Source organism: Pararge aegeria, chromosome 14 (assembly GCF_905163445.1).
Source record: "Pararge aegeria chromosome 14, ilParAegt1.1, whole genome shotgun sequence".
Taxonomy (NCBI): domain Eukaryota; kingdom Metazoa; phylum Arthropoda; class Insecta; order Lepidoptera; family Nymphalidae; genus Pararge; species Pararge aegeria.
The window spans coordinates 2554336-2574107 of NC_053193.1; positions in this window are offsets into that span (position 1 = coordinate 2554336).

Genomic DNA, 19772 nt, shown 5'->3' on the forward strand with positions numbered 1-19772 from the left:
AAGGTATAATTAAGAACCTCCTAGTTTCTAGACGCATAAAAAAGTTCCAAGATACGTTATAAAAATCGTGATAAATCCAATTCGGTCATGTCACGCTTTTAAACAGTGAGATAAGGTATAATTTAGAAGCTCCTAGTTCCTTGATGCATAAAACAGTTCCAAGATACACGTCGTCAGTTCCCATTCGTGTTCATCGCAAATGCAGCGCTTATCTTTCCGACTTCCAGTCCCCAACTTATACATTTAATGTTCCAAAGGATTTACGGAATTATAACTCCACAACTTAGAATTTAACTTATCTGCGAACATTGAGATAATGCCGATGTTGTGATTTCAGGAACATTTCAACAGTGATTTCTGATTACCGGATTACGCTGCCAAAATGGTTAAAAAGTTCCGATTTTTTCGTCCATCACAAATTCATATTTCGAGTCTTTAGCTTAAGTGAATATTGAAACATGAATTTGCGATAGACGGGAAAAGTCGCAAGTGATAATGCAGTCTAAGATGGTAACGGGCTCACCTGAAAGAGGTATGACAATTACTGCAAATCTCTATGGTTTCTATAGATCGTACAGGAGGTAGGTACTTCGCAGGGCATGTGTGTTCATCAACCTGAACCGTGGGTGTTAAGCCTCATCATATCAACCCATTACCGACCCACTACATAACGGGGCACGTGTCTCCCCCCATAATGAGAAGGGGTTAAGGCCGTAGTGGTGGACTCCACACACTTTTGAGAAAATTTAGGCACTTACTTTGGGGAATAATGAGTTGGGCGTTTGACATACTGCGCGTTATTGGTAGTTTAATCTGTTTTTGGAGATTTTTATTGAAAAAGTTCTCCATTAATAAGGTAAATTTCTCAGGCACGCAGGTTTCCTCACGATGTTTTCCTTCGCCGTTGAAGCATGATATTTTAATAACTTAAAAACGCACATAACATGGAAAAGTTGCAGTGCGTGCTGGGATTCGAACTTGGCCCCCGAAAGTTAAGTCGAGTTCCCTCCCACTGGGCTATGGTGCCTGTAATTACACCGGCACCCACGCTCTACATACCGGAACATTGCAACAATACTGTTTAGCGGTACAAATACTCCATGTTGAGTCAGCACTACCCCAGACAAGCTCCACTGCCAGTTTTTACTAACGACAAACAAGGCTATTCCTAAATCAACCCAAATAATATACATCGACTGTCCACCAATAGTTATCACCTAAGAGTTGGTGAAACGTATTTTGTCTATAGACACGGCCTAAATCATTAGGCATTCAATTTAGGCAATGCCTAGGTTTTATGTAAATACTACTACCAAGGTATATAGTATTATCTTAAATCCTCAGCCTACAAACGTTATACTGCTGGTTCTAATAGGAGAGACGGATTAAAAGCTCAGACCCTTTACGTTGCTCCAGTGCGGGTTAACTGGCTTAAAATATTATAGAAAGTAAGATAAACAGTTATTTATTTTAACATCTTTATTGCGCAGGATAAATTAAGAATATTCATAAAAAAATTTATAGGTAAAGGCGACCTTATCGTTAAAAGTGATCTCTTCTATATCACCTAAACTATAGAAATATACATGGCAGATGAAAAATCGCAATTAAAAACACATCGCAATTACTTTATTTAAAAAAAAATAAACAACACAAAAGCGAACTTAGACAAATATTCAAATAAACAAATATTATAACTTTATTTAAATAACTTTATTGCATTAAAACGAATAAAAAATAAAGGACAAAATAAACATAATTAAAAAGCAAAGACCTTATCACTTATATTTATTTAAGCTCTTTATTTGCACACAAATAAAAATACAGAAGAAAAGTCAAGCTCGTACCCAATGCGCTATCACCGCTATACAAAATACATACAAACTGGTGACAACAAGAAAAAAAATAAGTTATACATTTATAACGCAACTTCATAATTTATAGCCACAGATAAAGTAAATATCATTATAGCATGAGTATGAAGGCTTAGCGTTCTTATTTCTTATTTATACTTTTTGTATACCATAAAAAAACTCTAATAAATTGGATACAATAGACGCTAAGACACTCTCTCCCAGGCAACCTTAGGATTAGGAACACAAAAAGAAAACAGAAATTTGCGGGGTATTGTTATTAAAAAAGAATTCAAAAAATTTATTTATTTCAAGTAGGCTTATATAAGCACTTTTGAAACGTCAAGTCTGTCTGTGTGTAGTGACTCTACCACCGGTTCGGAAGGCAGATTCTACCGAGAAGAAGCCGGCAAGAAACTCTGCAGTTGCTCTTTTCCAACATTAACAATTTACATTTTACATTTCAAAATTCATTTTTCTATCATGTGAGAGATGAAAGCGGAGCCGGATGCTTCCAAGCAACCTTGTCATTAAGAAATTTATCAATTGTATAATAACCTCGCTGTAATAAATGTGTTTTAACACATTCTTTAAACTTATGCATTGGAAGGTCCAAAATTACAGATGTCACTAATTTATGACCATTTCTTGTAAGTCGACTGTTTATATCCACTTTTTGTTTATAAAGACAAATACTATATCGTTATAAATATATTGTGAGGCTACCGTAAGGATACTTATTTCTTTAAATTTTTCACGGAGGGATTCACGTGATTTAAGTTTATATATTGACCGTACAGCTCTTTTCTGCAATATGAATATAGTTGCAATATCAGCAGCTTTGCCCCATGATAAGATCCCGTAAGACATCACACTATGAAAGTACGCAAAGTAAACAAGTCTTGCTGTTTCTACGTCAGTAATCTGTCTAATCTAGAATAAGTATACTATCTATTAATATATAGATAAATATAATAATTATTAATATATAGACCACATTATACATATAATAAAATTGTAGACTAGCCGTGCCTATACATTAAAGATTTAAATAAAAAAAAAAATATACTACGACAATACTCACATCGCCATCTAGCCCCAAAGTAAGCGTAGCTTGTGTTATGGGTACTAAGATAGCTGTTGAATATTTTTAACATCCAGACCAGACACTGAAAACAATCATAATCATCACACACACATTTCTAAGTTGTGGGAATCGAACCCACGGCCTATGGCTAAGAAAGTAGGGTCGCTGCCCACTGCGCCAGTCCGCTGTCAAGTCTGTCTGTCTGTTGGTTTGTGCGCGCATCACGCAAAAACTACTACAATTTGGTACATTCATAGCTGAAACTTGGGATTAAAATAAAAAAATCTTGGCATATCCAGAACAATAGGGTTCGTTCTGACTTCTGGATATGCGATGAATGTTTTATTAGATTTTTCTTCATAACTCCACCTTAACTGATTTTTACAATTCGTATTTCACCGGAAAGATGGTATTACAGTTTAATTTTGCCACAATTTTATGAAGATTTACGCCTTTGGTTGCCTGGAAGAGATCGCTATGTAGCGATAAGGCCGCCAAATTGTATACCTTTTGTTAAATTTTAAATTTTTACTTTTAATTTGTTATGTTTATGATGTGTACAATAAAAGTGTTGTCATTCATTCAAGATCAGGTCAATATTATAATTGGTAGAGGAAATAATTCCTCAGCGGACAGCAGCGAGCCCCTCACTTGAGAATAAACGAAACAGTATTAGAGAACTAGTGTTGTGGATAAAAATGATTTGAATGCTGCCTCTATAACGGTTACTATTCGTTGTAAGTGATAAAACCTATTTTTAAACCTCTAAAATATACAGAACTCGTCCGGGGAAGTACTACCGCCATTTTTATTTCTGCCACAAAGCAGCAATTTCCCGGTGTGAAGGACGTGGTTGCCAGGTCGTCTCAGGTTGCTGGACACAGGTCATAACGTTGCAGGACAGGTTCCTTTCACGCCCTGCTTAGTGTTGTCTTGTTTATAGGCGCTTGTCTTTCACTTACCATCAGGTGGACCATGTGCTTGGTGTGTCGACCAACACAATAGAAAATAACAGACCGGGGTATTGCTTAAAGCTACCATACATATCTAACAGGTTAGCCCGCTACAATCTTAGACTGCATTTTAACTACCACCAAGGGTAGGTTTTAGTGGGTAAAAATCTCACGTAACTCGATCTTCCCTGAGGTCGGTATCTTTGAAGACCGGGGGGTCTTCGAAACAAAAAATAGGTGAGGGCTAACTAGTTGTAGAACAAAAAAGGGGGGAAATCAGTTAAAATTGGTACCGGGGACTTTCATGGGACTAGTAAAAAAAAATAGGGCTTGTTCCATACAAAATAACCTTACTACATTAAGTACTGCAAAAGCACCTATTCTTGCCATGCAGTCGTTTTCTTTTTTACAGAATGCACAAAGACGCGATATTTTCTTGCGAGAAATGTCACAATTTACTTCCTGCTTTATTTTCTAGGAAAACACAAACTAGCTGGCTGTATTGCCTGTTTTTCTGTTAGCTTATCCATTCTTTGTACTAAATTGTAAGGAAATTCTTTGAAAAGGATAAAATGTATTCTTATGGTCCATCCAGATATATCAGGATTGGTTAGTTTTCCGCACGGAAGGTAAAAGTGAATATTTGCATTCAATTCGTATAGTTGTCTGTTCGTCAGTTCATCCGGCTGTCAAATACTTTATTATTCTTACCTAAAAAACAAATTACCTACAAATTTAAGAATATTGATATGCACAAACCCAAAAATAAATAGATACATAAATATACTACGACTATACCCAGTTCGCCATCTAGCCCCAAAGGTAGCGTAGCTTGTGTTATGGGTACTAAAATGACTGATGAATATTTGTATGAATTATATACATAAATAAAAATATACAGATGAACACCCTATAAAACATTCATGTTTATCACACAAACATTTTCCAGTATCGAATAGTGGGAATCGAACCAACAGCCTTCGGTTCAGAAAGCAGGGTCACTGCCCACTACGCCAACTGGCCAATCCAATCGAAAATTAAATGATGAAATATAAAAATTTATATTTGCTTCAGTTTCAATCTGTTCTCGTAGCTAAGAAAATACTAATTATCATTCGATTACCGAATGTTACACGTATTGACACGTTTTACCATTAATATGTGTAATAATCGTTAAAACTCAACTATCCGAGTTAGCGTGGAGTCAAAGAACTGAATCCTTAATACCACTGTCCTATGAGAAACAAATCTGTCTGCAGCGGAATAATAATATAGATTTTGAGGAAAAATCGTAGATGGGAGCTACAATCATTATCTATGGCTGCAGTATCGAAATTTCTTTGCCAGAGTGCAAGCGTTAAAACTAAACACAGATTTGCGCATGTTTGATCAGTATTCCCCGTTGACATAACCAGGTCCATATGAAATATCGACAGTAGAAATCGACTCAAACTTTGATGCAAACTTACCATATTGATTTGTTTTAAAATATAATATATAGTAACTGATAGCCCACAAGTGGATTTTATAGTTCCTAAAACTGTAAAATTCACCTGCAGTCCGTAAATCTATGGTAATGATGTATCTGCATAGACCCTCATTCGGACTCTTGAATTTTCACTCCGCACACATTGAAAAAGTACGTAAAGGACGTCTTTGTATAAACTAAGAGCTCTTCCATTTTACTCTCGCACTAATAAAAACAAATAACCTCGAGTATTATGTCTGTCATTTCAGAATAACTGAACGAAAGCAAACATATGTCCTAAATAAGTAATATTGATTTTGCATTGATGTATAAAGATGTTGTGGAAACTTTATTGGTTTTTGTGATAAAATCAAAAAGACTCTAAAATCAAATCAAAGTTCTTTTACACAAAAGAGAAAGATTACTCTTTTGTGTAAAAGAACTGTGTTTTTCCCTAAAAAAGCTAATTAATAAATAAATATTTAATAAAATATTCGTCTGTTGGTCTGGGCTAAGCTTCGTAATCGATTTTGACAGGATTTGTATAAGTATGTTATAAGTAGGTACGTGAGGGACGATTTTTTGGTGGACGTGATGGGCTTGGGTCCAAAATATTACCCACATTTTTATGAAGCACCTATTTTTTTTCTACTTTTTGAAGTGAAACTTCTTTAGAATCGTTGTGATTCAAACTCGATGAAACGAAAAAATAAGTCCATAGACACAAAAACAAATAAATGTATAGGATTCAGCCGGCGAGGGAATGAGATAGAATACATTTTGAATTTTGTTTCCTATTTAAGTTACCAAGGAAACCGAATAATATCCAGATAAAGAAACAAACACATAAATGACACACATGGACACAAAAAAAAAACAGAAATTTGCGGTGTATTATTATTAAAAAAGAAGAGTGAAATAGAAAACATTATACATTTATTTATCTATTCTAGTTACCATGGAAACTAAATAATAAATTAACTTACATTTATCCTAATAGTTCCGATAATCTACATCCACCTCAATCTCTTGTAGGCTACTTTTCAGAAGTTACACTTCTGCCGTGTGTGAATAAATTGTACAGGATTTTCTTTTCATTTCAGTTTAAGTTGGCCTTTGACTGCAATCTCCCGTAACTTTGATTTTATTTGCAGTGCCCGCAGTGCATATGTCCGTCATTTTTCAATCTCATTTTTTAATCTCACGAAGTAGCAGAAATTCTACATACACAATGTAGAACTGTAACAGTAGATATAAAGTAATACGGAAATTCAATAATTCATAGAAACGGAGAAGTTACTAAAGGTTCACGACAGTTTTGAGTTAGAATCTACGTAGATATTTTTGAAAAACGATATAATAAAAGTTGATAGCAAGTGTCCGTTGCCTCGTAAAAGTGGAGATAAATTTAGTTGTAGTTTATCTTCGATTTTAGATTTTATATGAAAAATAACGGTACCCATGTCTTCGTCAGATAGTATATCGAGATATTTTTAATCTAATCTTATACGTTGTTCAGGATGTGCATTAAACTGTGGGCTCTGATATCTTAAGGAATCAACAATTTGTTTTACAAAGGCTTTTGGGCAATCACGAGTGAATCCTACGTTGGTCAAAAGTAGACCTTTGTTTCAAATGAAAAATTGTTTAGTTTTATGTACTTAACATAGTATTTTTATAGAGCAAAAACATCGAGTGTTTTGGGCTCAAAACATTATTTAATGTAATGTAACCATTATTTTGGAAATCATATGACGATGGTCAGTTAAATCTGTGAAAACATTTACCTACTTGGTGGTGCACTGCATTTTTCTTGCGATGAGTTTTTATTGTTATCAGCTTGCTAATACCAAAACCAAGAGCTCATTGTTCTGTAACATTTAAAAAAGATCAGAACAGACTAAATTTAATAAAAATAAACCAGAAGAATAGCACTAAGAACCGGTTACGTTCAATCAATCAATCAATCAATCAATAAAAAAAAAAAGAGAAATAAATAAAAGACAACAAAGGTACAAGTCATTTAAATTTGTGTAACAAAGGCGGCCTTAAATCACTTATAGTGATTTCTTCAAGGCAACCATTATGAGGAATTGACTCACATATGAATCCTTAATCCTTCAGTTTTTTTTTAATAAGTCAAATACCTCTTTCTTTTAAAAGTAGTAGGGAGAAATATGAGAGTGAAATCCACTATTATGTTATTCAACAATTGGAAGACTAACAGTTTATGACTATTAAATCTGAGCTGTCACAAAAGCAGATTAATGAACATATTCTGGTAGCTGATGAGTTGTTAGCCTTAGGTACCTAAAATATGGCTGGTTTTGAGCCATTAGCAAATAAAAGTCAGCGTACTCAAGATATTTATTTATTTTATTTATACACTTTATTTGTACACCACAAATAGTAAAAAAAAACTATGGACACAACAAAAATAAACTTAAAAAGTAGGATACAAAGGGCGGCCTTATCGCTTAGTAGCGATCTCTTCCAGGCAACCTTAGGATTAGGAAAACCAAGGGAAACCGATTGGTGGGGTGTATTATTATTATATACATACTTACGAACAATTACACACTAATACTTATCAAGATTACACACATAAAATACTAATAATAATAAATATAAAATATAATAAACTAATATATACTAAAACATACTTAAATATGAGTAAGAATTAATCACTGTCGTCTTTATTGTTCAAGATAATGGGCTTTAACAGCATTTTTGAATATGTCTAGTGACCTTGACTTATTTTGAAGATATATCTAGTATATACCAAGACTTAAGTAATATATTGTCCTGATAAGCTAGAGACATGCCTAGAGCAGGGTGCAAGAGTCATTCCTGTCATTAAGTGAAAAAGAGCAAACTGCTGAGTTTCTTGACGTCTCTTCTCGGTAGAATCTGCCTTCCGAACCAGTGGTAGAGTCGCTATAAACCGAATGACTTGACGTTTCAAAAGTGCTTTATAAAGTAGGCCAGATGGGTAATTCAAATATTTTGAATTTAATAAAGATTTCTTCTATAAATGTGATCGTAGTGAAAAAAATCGCATTTCACCTGAGGAAATTAATTAGAAAACAACTTCTAAAATATCATCCCAACTTTGATGACGTTTCAAACACACCTAAACAAGCAAAGTTCACTGAACAAAACAACAGTTGGCAAAACTGTCAAACTATACAACACAAAACTTCCCTCGATTAAAGCTCAAAGGAAACTAGACCTAATGCTTTCAGCAATAATGTCGAATTGAGACAAAGGGAAGTTGAAAGTTCAATATTTCATAGAGACGTGGCAGTTGCTAAAGGTTCATGATAGTTTCGAGTTAGAATGGACGTGGGAAGAGATAGTTTGGAAGAGCGATATAATAAAAGTTGATAGCTAGTATCCGGGCCCTCGTAAATGTGTAGATGGAATTGCTATGTAATTTATATGAGAGTCAGTGTCCGAAGACATCAAAAGAGATCTTTGTTTTGAACCGAAATAAAAAAAACGAGAAGGTTCTTAATTTAAAAATAATAATAAATTTTAATAAACATACTACGTCAATACACACATCGACATCTGGCCCCAAAGTAAGCGTAGCTCGTGTTATGAGTGGTAAAATGACTCATGAATATGTTTATGAATAATATACATAGACACTTTTAATATATATATAAACACCCAGACACTGAAAAACATTCATGTTCATCATACAAACATGTTCCAGTTGTGGGACTGGAAACCACGGCCTTGGACTCAGAAAGCAGGGTCGCTGCCCACTGCGCCAATCGGCCGTAATATTTATACTTTATGTTTTTTTTTTGCTTAATTGTTACGTGAATACTCCGCCAATTACAGAGTGATTTTGATGGGTTTGTTTTCCTCAGAGGTGGTCCTAATTTAATTTGGTGAAGATCTATTGGTGGGATCCTGGAAAATTCATAGATTTCCTGGATTATTGTTATAATTATATTTGAAGAGTATTTGAAGAATAATATTCTGTTACTATACTAATATAAGATGAATGCAAATTCAAATTCAAATTCAAAAATGTTTTATTCATGTAGACCTTATTACAGGCGTTCATACATTTAACATGTTAAACTAATGTCAGTGATGGTGATAACTGCATTCGTTAACTTAAAACTGAAGCTACGAGGGTTCCAAACGCGCCCTGGTCTAAGAAGAGCCCACAACAAACTTAGCCAGATTTTTTTTGTTATCACCATCTTACAGTCTAGTTAATGTTGAGCTATGAAGTTGGAGCAATTCATACCCAAGCTTTTTTATCGTACATGTAATCCTTAATATTATAATAGGTTTTTTCTATGAACTGTTTGTAACCCTTAACATGAATACATGTATTTTATTTCTTAAATTATTTTATTATTAGCACGTATATATATATATATATACGTGCTAATAATAAAATAATATAGAATTATATACGTATATAATATTTTATTATTAGCACACCTATATATATATATATATATAGGTGTGCTAATAATATACGATTTGAGTATTTTTTATGTACCTTAAGTATTTTCTTTCGAAACGTACCAAGAATGGCACCGAACCTATACAATTATAAGTATTAATCCAGTTGCGTTTCGACTGGTATAAAGAAGATAAGCAAGTTATGCTTGTCACAATAAAAGCTGATGGTGAAGTACCGGGAGAACTCCTCAACCATTAGCACCCCAAACTTGGGATAAGCAATATCTTGTAAAGGGTTATAAGCAGATGACATCTGGTTATTTTAATTTTATAATTGCAAAATTACCCACCCACAAAAAAAGCGCGAAAAAATTTTTTGACAAAAAGAACCGCTAAAAAGCAAGAAATAAATATTTTCTTCAACATTTTTAATTCGGTGCCAAGTAAAACTGGATAGAAGCAGGCTTTACTTTGCGGACATCCATAATATATTATGAAAATTAAGCTTAATTTGCTATACTCCGCGAACAGCAGGAAAATCTGTATGGTGTAATTTATAATTTCCTTAATCCGTATACTCCACACCAAATAGATCCTCGGCAATGTACCCTCGACGCACGTTTCGCTCCGAAACCGGAGCATCCTCAGGAGATTTTATATTATTTATTTATTAAGAGCACTAACAACATGCGTATTACACGTTTTTTACACATAGCACACACACAAAAACATGGACTGATATGCACGTCAATGACAAGTGCACATAGCATTGACAAAGCGTCATGTAAACTTAAATTAACACAAAATTTAACTCACCGATAATAAGTGTTTTTTGAGTTTTTTTCTTGGAGGTGGTAGGAGATGTAGCCCAACACAGTGGAATTTGGAAATCCCTACCAAAGACTTATGTCCAGCAGTTGACGTAATCGGTTGAAGGGATGATGAAATGTCAGAAACTCTAATAAATATATATTTTACTCCAGGAACGGTCTCCCCGCAGAAAATGTACGGGAGACGTTAAAGAAGATGTCTGAAGACATAAAGGAAAAGTCTTCCGCAGTGAAGCCGAACTACAGTGATCTCTTTAAAGCTGGCCTTCTGATGTAAACTGTCAGCTCCTGTACCATTTGGACGATCATTGGACTAACGTACTTCGGGTTCAACCAGTACATCAGTCAGACCAGTAAAGATCCGTTCATTACTGTTGCAACGTTGCTAAGCTACACTTAACAATATTCATTGTAAAGATTCTCCTGCTGTACGCGGAGTATAGCAAATTAAGCTTGATTTTCATAAGCTAAGTAAAATGTAAAAAAATACTAGGTACTTTCCTTGTTAGGTACTATAAAAAAGGAAACAGTATACAAAGTTTATCTATACTTAGTCAAAGTGGATTTTATGATTTCTGAATTTTCTCCGGTCTGGTGAGATTCTTCAGACGGGCTAGTAACCACCCTGCCGACAAGCCAAGCGATGAAGCGTTCCGGAACGATGTGGCATAGAAACCGACTAGCAATTTGGGTTTACCTACCCTTAGCAGATACTCTCCTAGACTGCATCATAACGTTCAATCGGGTAAGATAGCAGTAAAAGGTCTAGCATATAGACCAATAATGTTAAAATGCAAAATGTAAATTGTTGATGTTGGAAAAGAGCAACTGCTGAGTTTCTTGCCGGCTTCTTCTCGGTAGAATCAGCCTTCCGAACCGGTGGTAGAATCACTAAAAACAGACAGACTTGACGTTTCAAAAGTGCTTATATTAGGCCTACTTGAAATAAATGAATTTTGAATTTTGAATTTTGAATAAAAAAAATCGGCAATGCTGTTTGGCGGCAATTTTAGATTTTTTTTTTAAATATATAGACAAGTGCTTGACTGCAATCACACCTGATGGTAAGTGATGATGCAGCCTAAGATGAAGCGCGCTTGCCTAGAAGATGCCTATTCACTCTTGATTTGAAGATACCCAGATTATAGGTATCGGGGAAGACGGAAGATGGGAGAGCATTCCAGGCCTTTGCGGTGCGGATCAGAAAGGAAGAAGCAAAACGCTTCGCACGTGTTGATGGTATTTCAACAACGTAACGGTGCAGATTCTTTTGTTACCTCACAGTTCGATGGTAATAATTATTTACCCAGACGAGCTTTATCACAAAAAGCTCAGAACAGAGTCGTGGATGGTAGCAAAATAAGATGAGTATTCATTGTAATGTGAATTAAACTATGATCTCTAGAAAACAACGAAATGACAGTAAAACACGAGTCCTTTAAGAGTTCAAAGCCCGCTCGGTTATCAACTCGGTAACTAGTTCACTAAACAACGCTGTTTTACACCTCATTACGTACACTTAATTTAAGGTATTTTGGCAAACCCCTTCTAGTGCTGCGACACGATTAATCGATTTGAATTGTTGGCTGTTCATTATTTTCAAATAATATAAAATTTTAAATGTCAAAATCCCTGACTATCGATTTTGTCTACATTATTCTCATAACAGTCAAGCCCTTTCAATTGATACCCATATGCGATAAGACCGCCTTTGCACGCCCCATTTTCTATTCTAAGTTTATACTGTATATTTTTCTGTTCTGTATAAAATGTGTGTGTGTGGAATAAAGTTTTCAAACAAACAAAAAAAATTCAGAGAGTATTGAAAAAATATGTAATCCGCCATTTTGTGTTGGTGGCCATCTGAGACCGATTTTCATCAAACAGCTAACAGCACGCCCGACGTATTCACGTTTCAAACAAAAGATCAAAATCATAATCGGTTTATCCATTCGGGAAATAAGATGCCACAGACAGACACACACAAAGACATACCAAACGTATAGCACTCCGTCGTATTTGCGTCGGGTATTTAAGATCGTAACATATAAAGTTCCTTAGAACCCCAAACTTTGTATGTATGTTAAATGTATGAAGTTATGGTCGATTTACTCCAGTTTATTTATATAAATATGTAAGTTGGGGCGTCTGTGGGTCATTAGGACATGTATGTTTAAAGTTACGAATAATTAGGGGCCAGAATAACCTATTTCACTGGGTTAACCAGGGGGTATCTTAATGTAAATGTGTATGAATGATAATAAATTTTAAATAAGTTTTTATAGGCTTGCTAAATATGCATAGAAGCAGGCGTTACTTCGCGACATTCCAGGATGTACCATAAACATTAAGCTTTATTTGCTACTCGTGAAAAGCAGGAGAATCTGCATGGTGTATTGTGTTATATATATATATATATATATATATATACTTTGATTAAATAATTATTTTACTAACGTATCATTTCTGCAATCTATATACTTCATACAAAACAGATATTCTTTCTTTTTCGACAGTGTGTAGCTGATTAAACCTAATAATTTTAAGACTACCCTGTTTTCTAATCCAAGGCTGTGGGTTCGATTCCCGCAACTGGAAAATGTTTGTGTGATGATCATGAATGTTTCTCAGTGTCTGGATGCTTATCTGCGAATTGTAAGAATTATGTATGTATATTATATCTATATATATAAAAGAAAGTTGTGTTAGTTACACCATTTATAACTCAAGAACGGCTGGACCAGTTTTTATGCTATTTGATTGTTTAGATTCCTCTTAGACCGGAATAGGATAATAAGTATTAAAATATAACATTCGTAAAAAAAAAAAATGATCCGCGGTACGAAGTATAAATTTAAAATGCATATGGTATGTAAAAACACTAATAAAACTTAAAAAAATTATATTATATATTATTCCTGAGACAAGCTACGCTTACTTTGGGGCTGGATGGTGATATATTGTCGTAGTCAGTAGCGTGCACAGGGTTTTTGACCAGGGTATGCATAAAGAAGGAAAATTGCATAAAATGGTAAAATCCTTCCCTTTTACGAGTAATACAAAAGTTTTAGGGTATGCAGTGCTTTTGTGCATGTATGAAGTGCACGCCACTGGTCGTAGTATATTTATGTTTGTGAAAAAACGCCTTGGGCCAAAAGCTCACTGTACTCTTTACTTCGATAAAACTTATTCTACATCTCTGGCCTATAATTTTCTACTACTGCGCAAAGGCTATCTCACAGTAGAAGAGAGGGAATTAGAACAATGACTATCCACGCTGCTTTGATCCGTATTAGCGGATTGTACCTTATGCCCATAAAGCCGCTGTAGCCTTCAACTTCATCGGCGTAAGTTTAAGCTTTTCAAAATTCCATGAGATAAATAGTATGTATGTGTAATAGTAGCCTGGTGGGAGGCTTTAGGCGTGGCTATTTACCACCCTACCGACAAAGCCGTGCCGCTAAGCGATTTAGTGTTCCGGTGCGATGTAACGTAGAAACCGATTAGGGGTATGACTAAAATACTTTCTTACAGGTTAGCCAGTGATCTTAGACTGCATCATCCACTTACCACCAGGTGAGATTGCAGTCAAGGGCTTGTAGCGGAATAAATAAAAAAGTATACTATTTTTTAATCCGTCTCTAAGAGATCTCAGTGTCCAATTAAATCAAGATCTGTCCAGCATTTGAGCCTTGGAGTAAACAGACAATCCTGCACAGTTACATATATAGAATATTAGCATGGATTCGCTGGAAAGTACGATAAAAATTATTGGCTTTTGTATAACTACTTCAACATTTTACTGCGTTTTAAAATCCCTCTTCTCTCTCGTACCATTTGCTCCAAAAGATCCATTAAAAGGCACTTTTACTTAAAGCATTTTTGTCAGGATTTTTTCGCTAGGGCTCTTTACAATAAGTTTAAGAGCAGTGTGGAGACTTTTTGTCCTAATACTTTTTGTCTTATCTTTGCAAAGTGCTGTCAATAAGAGTGTATGGAGGTGTATTGCAGTGGTAAACCAACATTGACTTTAGTTAGGTAAGTTTAAATTTATTCTGTCTTGTTCTGCAGAAACTATGACGATCAAAGTTAGAAGCAGAAGTAGTAATATAATAATAAGCGCGCTATCCTGCACTGAGAGAGGAGAGGTGGGTAGACCCTAAATCTCTCCCCACCCTCTCCCACATCTCTTTTTAGGTAGGCACATATCTGTAATGAGACTTGTAAAGCTTCTCTCACAGTAACAAAAAGAAGGAAACAAACGGAACCACGTTGCTCTACATAACCATGCCGCCAAATTGTATGCGCTGTGTTTTGTTGGTTTTTTTATTTCTTCTGTTCTTCTTTTGATGTACAATAAATATGTATTTTTCTTCTTCTTCTGAATGAAGAATTATTAAGAACAATTATTATCTTGTATTAGTTTCAATGACCGGTGACACAAATATACTACGACACTACACACATCGCCACCTAGCCCCAAAGTAAGCGTAGCTTGTGTTATTGACTGATGAATATTTTTTTTTATAATTAATGTACATAAATAATTGTAATATGCAGATAAACACCCAGACACTGAAAAACATTCATGTTCATCTCACAAACATTTTCCAAGTGTGGGAATCGAACCCACAGCCTTGAACTCAAAAAACAGGGTTGCTGCCCACTGTGACAATCGGCCGTAAAGAACAAATAAATGAACAAAGAATAAACTAAGTTTTGCAGCCTAGAATTTGTATGATTGCTGATCATCTGATGGAGGTTTTGATTCAGAAATGGACAAAGAGTGAGTATTGCCTTTAATCTGCTTTCCGTGCACTCCATACCTACTGCAATTAGCTGATTAAGGTCCTCGCACATATGAGTATGCATCACCAAATTTGCCATAGTAATAAGGTTGTTAAATTATCTTGTTACTATTTGTCTACCAAAGTATCGCTATTGTGGTCTAGTCCGTACAAGAAATGTCGCAGTCAGCGGAAAATGCGACAAAAACAATTGCGGATCAGACCTTATTTACCCGCCTCCTACCTAATTGATACCCGTATCAATTTGAACTTAAAATGGGGCCACGAATATAGCGTTTCTCTTGTATTGTATGACAGCTTACTTTTAAAATTAATTAAATTTTGAAGACGGTTTTAAAGATCACAAAAAATTTAAAAAATCTCTCAAAAATCCTTTGTTAGTCTCCTATTAACTGAACGACAGCGTAAGCCAAACACCTTTATTAAAAACCTACTCTGCTCTGCTCAGGCAGGTGGGCAGACAGGCGGGCGGTCAGGCGGCCAGGCAAAATCGTAATCGCCTTACTGGACATAAATTAGAATCGGTTTATACATCAGTCAGTCAGTCAGTCAGTTGCCTTTGCCTATATAGATATACCAAGAATAATTGACATTACTTAAGAAATTACTTAAATAATCAGAAACTTTCATATAAATTTTCATCATTTTCATCCTGTGATAGGTCTACATGAATAAAGAACTTTTGAATTTGAAAACAACCAAAACAGAAGCTCTAAACAACCACTTAATCTAAATGAACGGTTCTCTAAAGATATAGAATGGAAAAACAAAGGCAGAGTGTTTTCGAGATAATTTTTCAATTAAGAAAGTAAATGTTTACGCAGAAGCCACTCGGAATGGACTAATTTGAATAAAATTAATTTGTTTTATTAGAAGCCATACTCTGTAGGTATGGGGTAGCAGACAGCTACACGGCTCTCAGATGAGATTGCCGTGTTTTTCTTAGATTTAGGGTAGAGCTTTGTTTTAAAGATTTGAATTAAGCTCATATTGTGTTTCTATTCGGTTAAAAAGTAAATATATTTTCAAGAAAAAAATTAAGAGAACTATTATATACTATAATATTTCTTTATTCAAATAGGCACATAGATGGCACTTTAATGGGTGCATTACAACTCAACTCACTCCTATTTCATATAGGAGTGAGTTGATGGCGATAAATAAATTCGTGAACTTAAAACTAAAGCTACGAGGGTTCCAAACGCGCCCGGGTCTAAGAAGAAGCCCACAACAAACTAAGCCGGTTGTTATTTTTTTTCGTTATCACCATCTCACAATGTCATTTAAAAACTATTAAAGAAGCAACCTGGTTAAAGCAATAATTTATACCCAAGCATTTTTATCGTTAAACCCATACCTGTAATCGGTTTCTACGCGACATCTTACCGGAACGCTAAATCGCTTAGCGGCACATCTTTGTTGGTAGGGTGGTAACTAGCCACGGCAGAAGCCTCCCACCAGACTAAAGTCTAAGTAGTTTGAGTAGTTTTTTGTCTAAGTCAATCTCTCTGTCTATGTCCTGAAGATTTATTATATATATATATTTTTTTATATATACTAGTACAATACACACCTCGCCATCTAGCCCTAAAGTAAGCGTAGCTTGTGTTATGAGTACTAAGATGACTGATGAATATTTTAATGAATAATATAAATAAATACTTTTAGTATTTGTGTAATAGTTTTATTAGGCATAAATATCGTTATCTGGTAATTTTCACTGTAAACTAAACTTTTATAAATTCAATCATAACAAACGGCGCTGAACGCCACTAGAAGTAATGCAAACTCCGCCCGGAGCATTGTGCTGCAGATCAAATCAACTCCTGCATTGTTATCAGTCGCGGCTCACTAACCGCGCGTAATAGCGTCGTCTCTATGGCATAAGCGAGAAGCGAGAAGGACTGTAAGCAATAAAAAAAAAACCAAAACTTTTTTATTTTTTAATCTGTGAAACTTTAAAACTAATTTAGTATTATCAGTACTACATATTACGACACATTCGCGGTTACATACTCACAGTTCATTCACATAACCCCATAACCAGCCCAATACAGAGCACGGGTCTCCTCCCACAGTGAGAAGGGGTTAAGGCCGTAGGTCCAATTCACTGGCCCGAAACGGATTGGTGGACTCCACAAACCTTTGAGAACATTATGTAGGACTCTCTCTCTCTCTCTCCGAACTCTCTTCGAACCGGTGGTAGAGTCAATACAAACATACATACTTGATATTTCAAAAGTGCTTATAAAGTAGGCCTACTTGAAATAAATGAATTATGAATTTGACTTTGAATTCTCAGGCATGCAGGTTTCCTCACGATGTTTTTCTACACCGTTGACGCACGTGACATCACTTAGAAAAGTTAGAGTACTGGGATTTGAATTCGGCCCCCCGAAAGTGAAGTCAAGCTTCTACCCAATGCGCTATCACCACTTCACTATCACCATGCTTATTTCTGCCACTAAGAAGTATTATTGCAGTTCTGTGCTCCGGTTGCCGGTTTTATTTCTGGCTTTTGAGCCTGAACAACTATGTCTCAAATTTATGGAAACTGGGCGGCATGTTGCAGGACGTGCTCCTTGCATACCCTGTGCAAGTGTTGCTATATTCAAAGGCAACGATTTTCCACAATTATTACTATTTAAAAAAAAAAAAAAACTTAGAAGCCGAAGTTTGTGACTTGCACCAGAATCCAATTGTAGAGATAAGTGAACGAAGACACCTCGAAGCGCACGACTCCGATGCGCCAACAAAGGCAATTAAAATTTACGTCTTGCATTACAACTAGTTTCTACATTTATCTTTGTTTATGTACCTAATGCTATTATCATAAAAAATAAATTAAATCGGCTTGGCATACTCCATGTATTTCAGTAGTAGTTGAGCTTTTTGCGATAAGAGCTGGTTTATGGAAGTACTGCTGCCATGAAGCATTACTAACAAGATTTTAATTTAAATATTTTATTTAGGTTTTAATTTAACGGCCGATTGGCGCAGTTTGCAGCGACCCTGCTTTCTGAGCCCAAGGCCGTGGGTTCGACTCCTACTACTGGAAAATTTTTGTGTGATGAGCTTGAATGTTTTTCAGTGTCTGGGTGTTTATATGTATATTATACGTATTTATGTATATAATTCATAAAAATATTCATCAGGCATCTTAGTACCCTTAACACAACTACGCTTACTTTGGGGCTAGATGGCGATTTGTGTATTGTCGTAGTATATTTATTTATTTATATAAAAAAAAAAAGGTTTTACTAAGTGACAGTGTACACAATTTATTTTTCCATACAAACTAATCTATATATATAAAATAAAGTTGTGTTAGTTACACCATTTATAATTAAGAAACGGCTGGACAAATTTTTATGATATTTGATTTTTTTGGATTTCTCTTAAACCGGAATAGGATAATAAGTATTAAAAGATAAAATTCATAAAAAAAAAAAAATTATCCGCGGTACGAAATTCGCCGGGACAGCTAGTATATTATGAAAATTAAGCTTTATTTGCTATACTCCGCGAACAGTAGGAGGATCTGTATGGTGTAATTTATAATTTCTTCAATCCGTATACTCCACACCAAACAGATCCTCGGCAATGTACTCTCTACGCACGTTTCGCTCCGAAACCGCAGCATCCTGAGATGTTGACTCTTCAATGAATAATTGTTAAGTTAATCTGTTTGGTGTGGAGTATACGGATTGAAGAAATTATAAATTACACCATACAGATACTCCAGTGGCGTGCACTTCATACAAGCACAAAAGCACTGCATACCCTAAAATTTTTGTATAACTCATAAAGGGGAAGGATTTTTCAATTTTATGCCATCTTCCTTCTTTATGCATACCCTGGTCAAAAACCCTGAGCACGCCACTGAGATACTCCTGCTGTTCGCGGATTATAATAGCAAATTAATAGCTATAGCAAATTAAGCTTAATTTTCATAATATATTATGGATTTCCGCAAATAACGCCTGCTTCTATCCAATATACAAACTAATTCAAAACATTCAAAGTGTTTACTTATGACAACCCTATCGAAGATAAAAGACCGACACGCGTATAGTACCTACTCTACGCGTCGCGTACCTAATAAATTGGCAGGAGTTACTTGATTTAATTTTGCAAATGATGTTAGGGCTACTATGGCAGTGGTTTACTCAGAAACTATTAGCGTTTCTGTTTCACAGATAAGTCTTAGATACAGTTAATAAAGTACCTCTACCTCTACCTCTATATTTCGGTTTTCATTTACACGTTGTATATTCGTAATCAACGTTAAAAATCCTTTATCTCGATACCACACTGCATGTATTTTGGAAACATAATT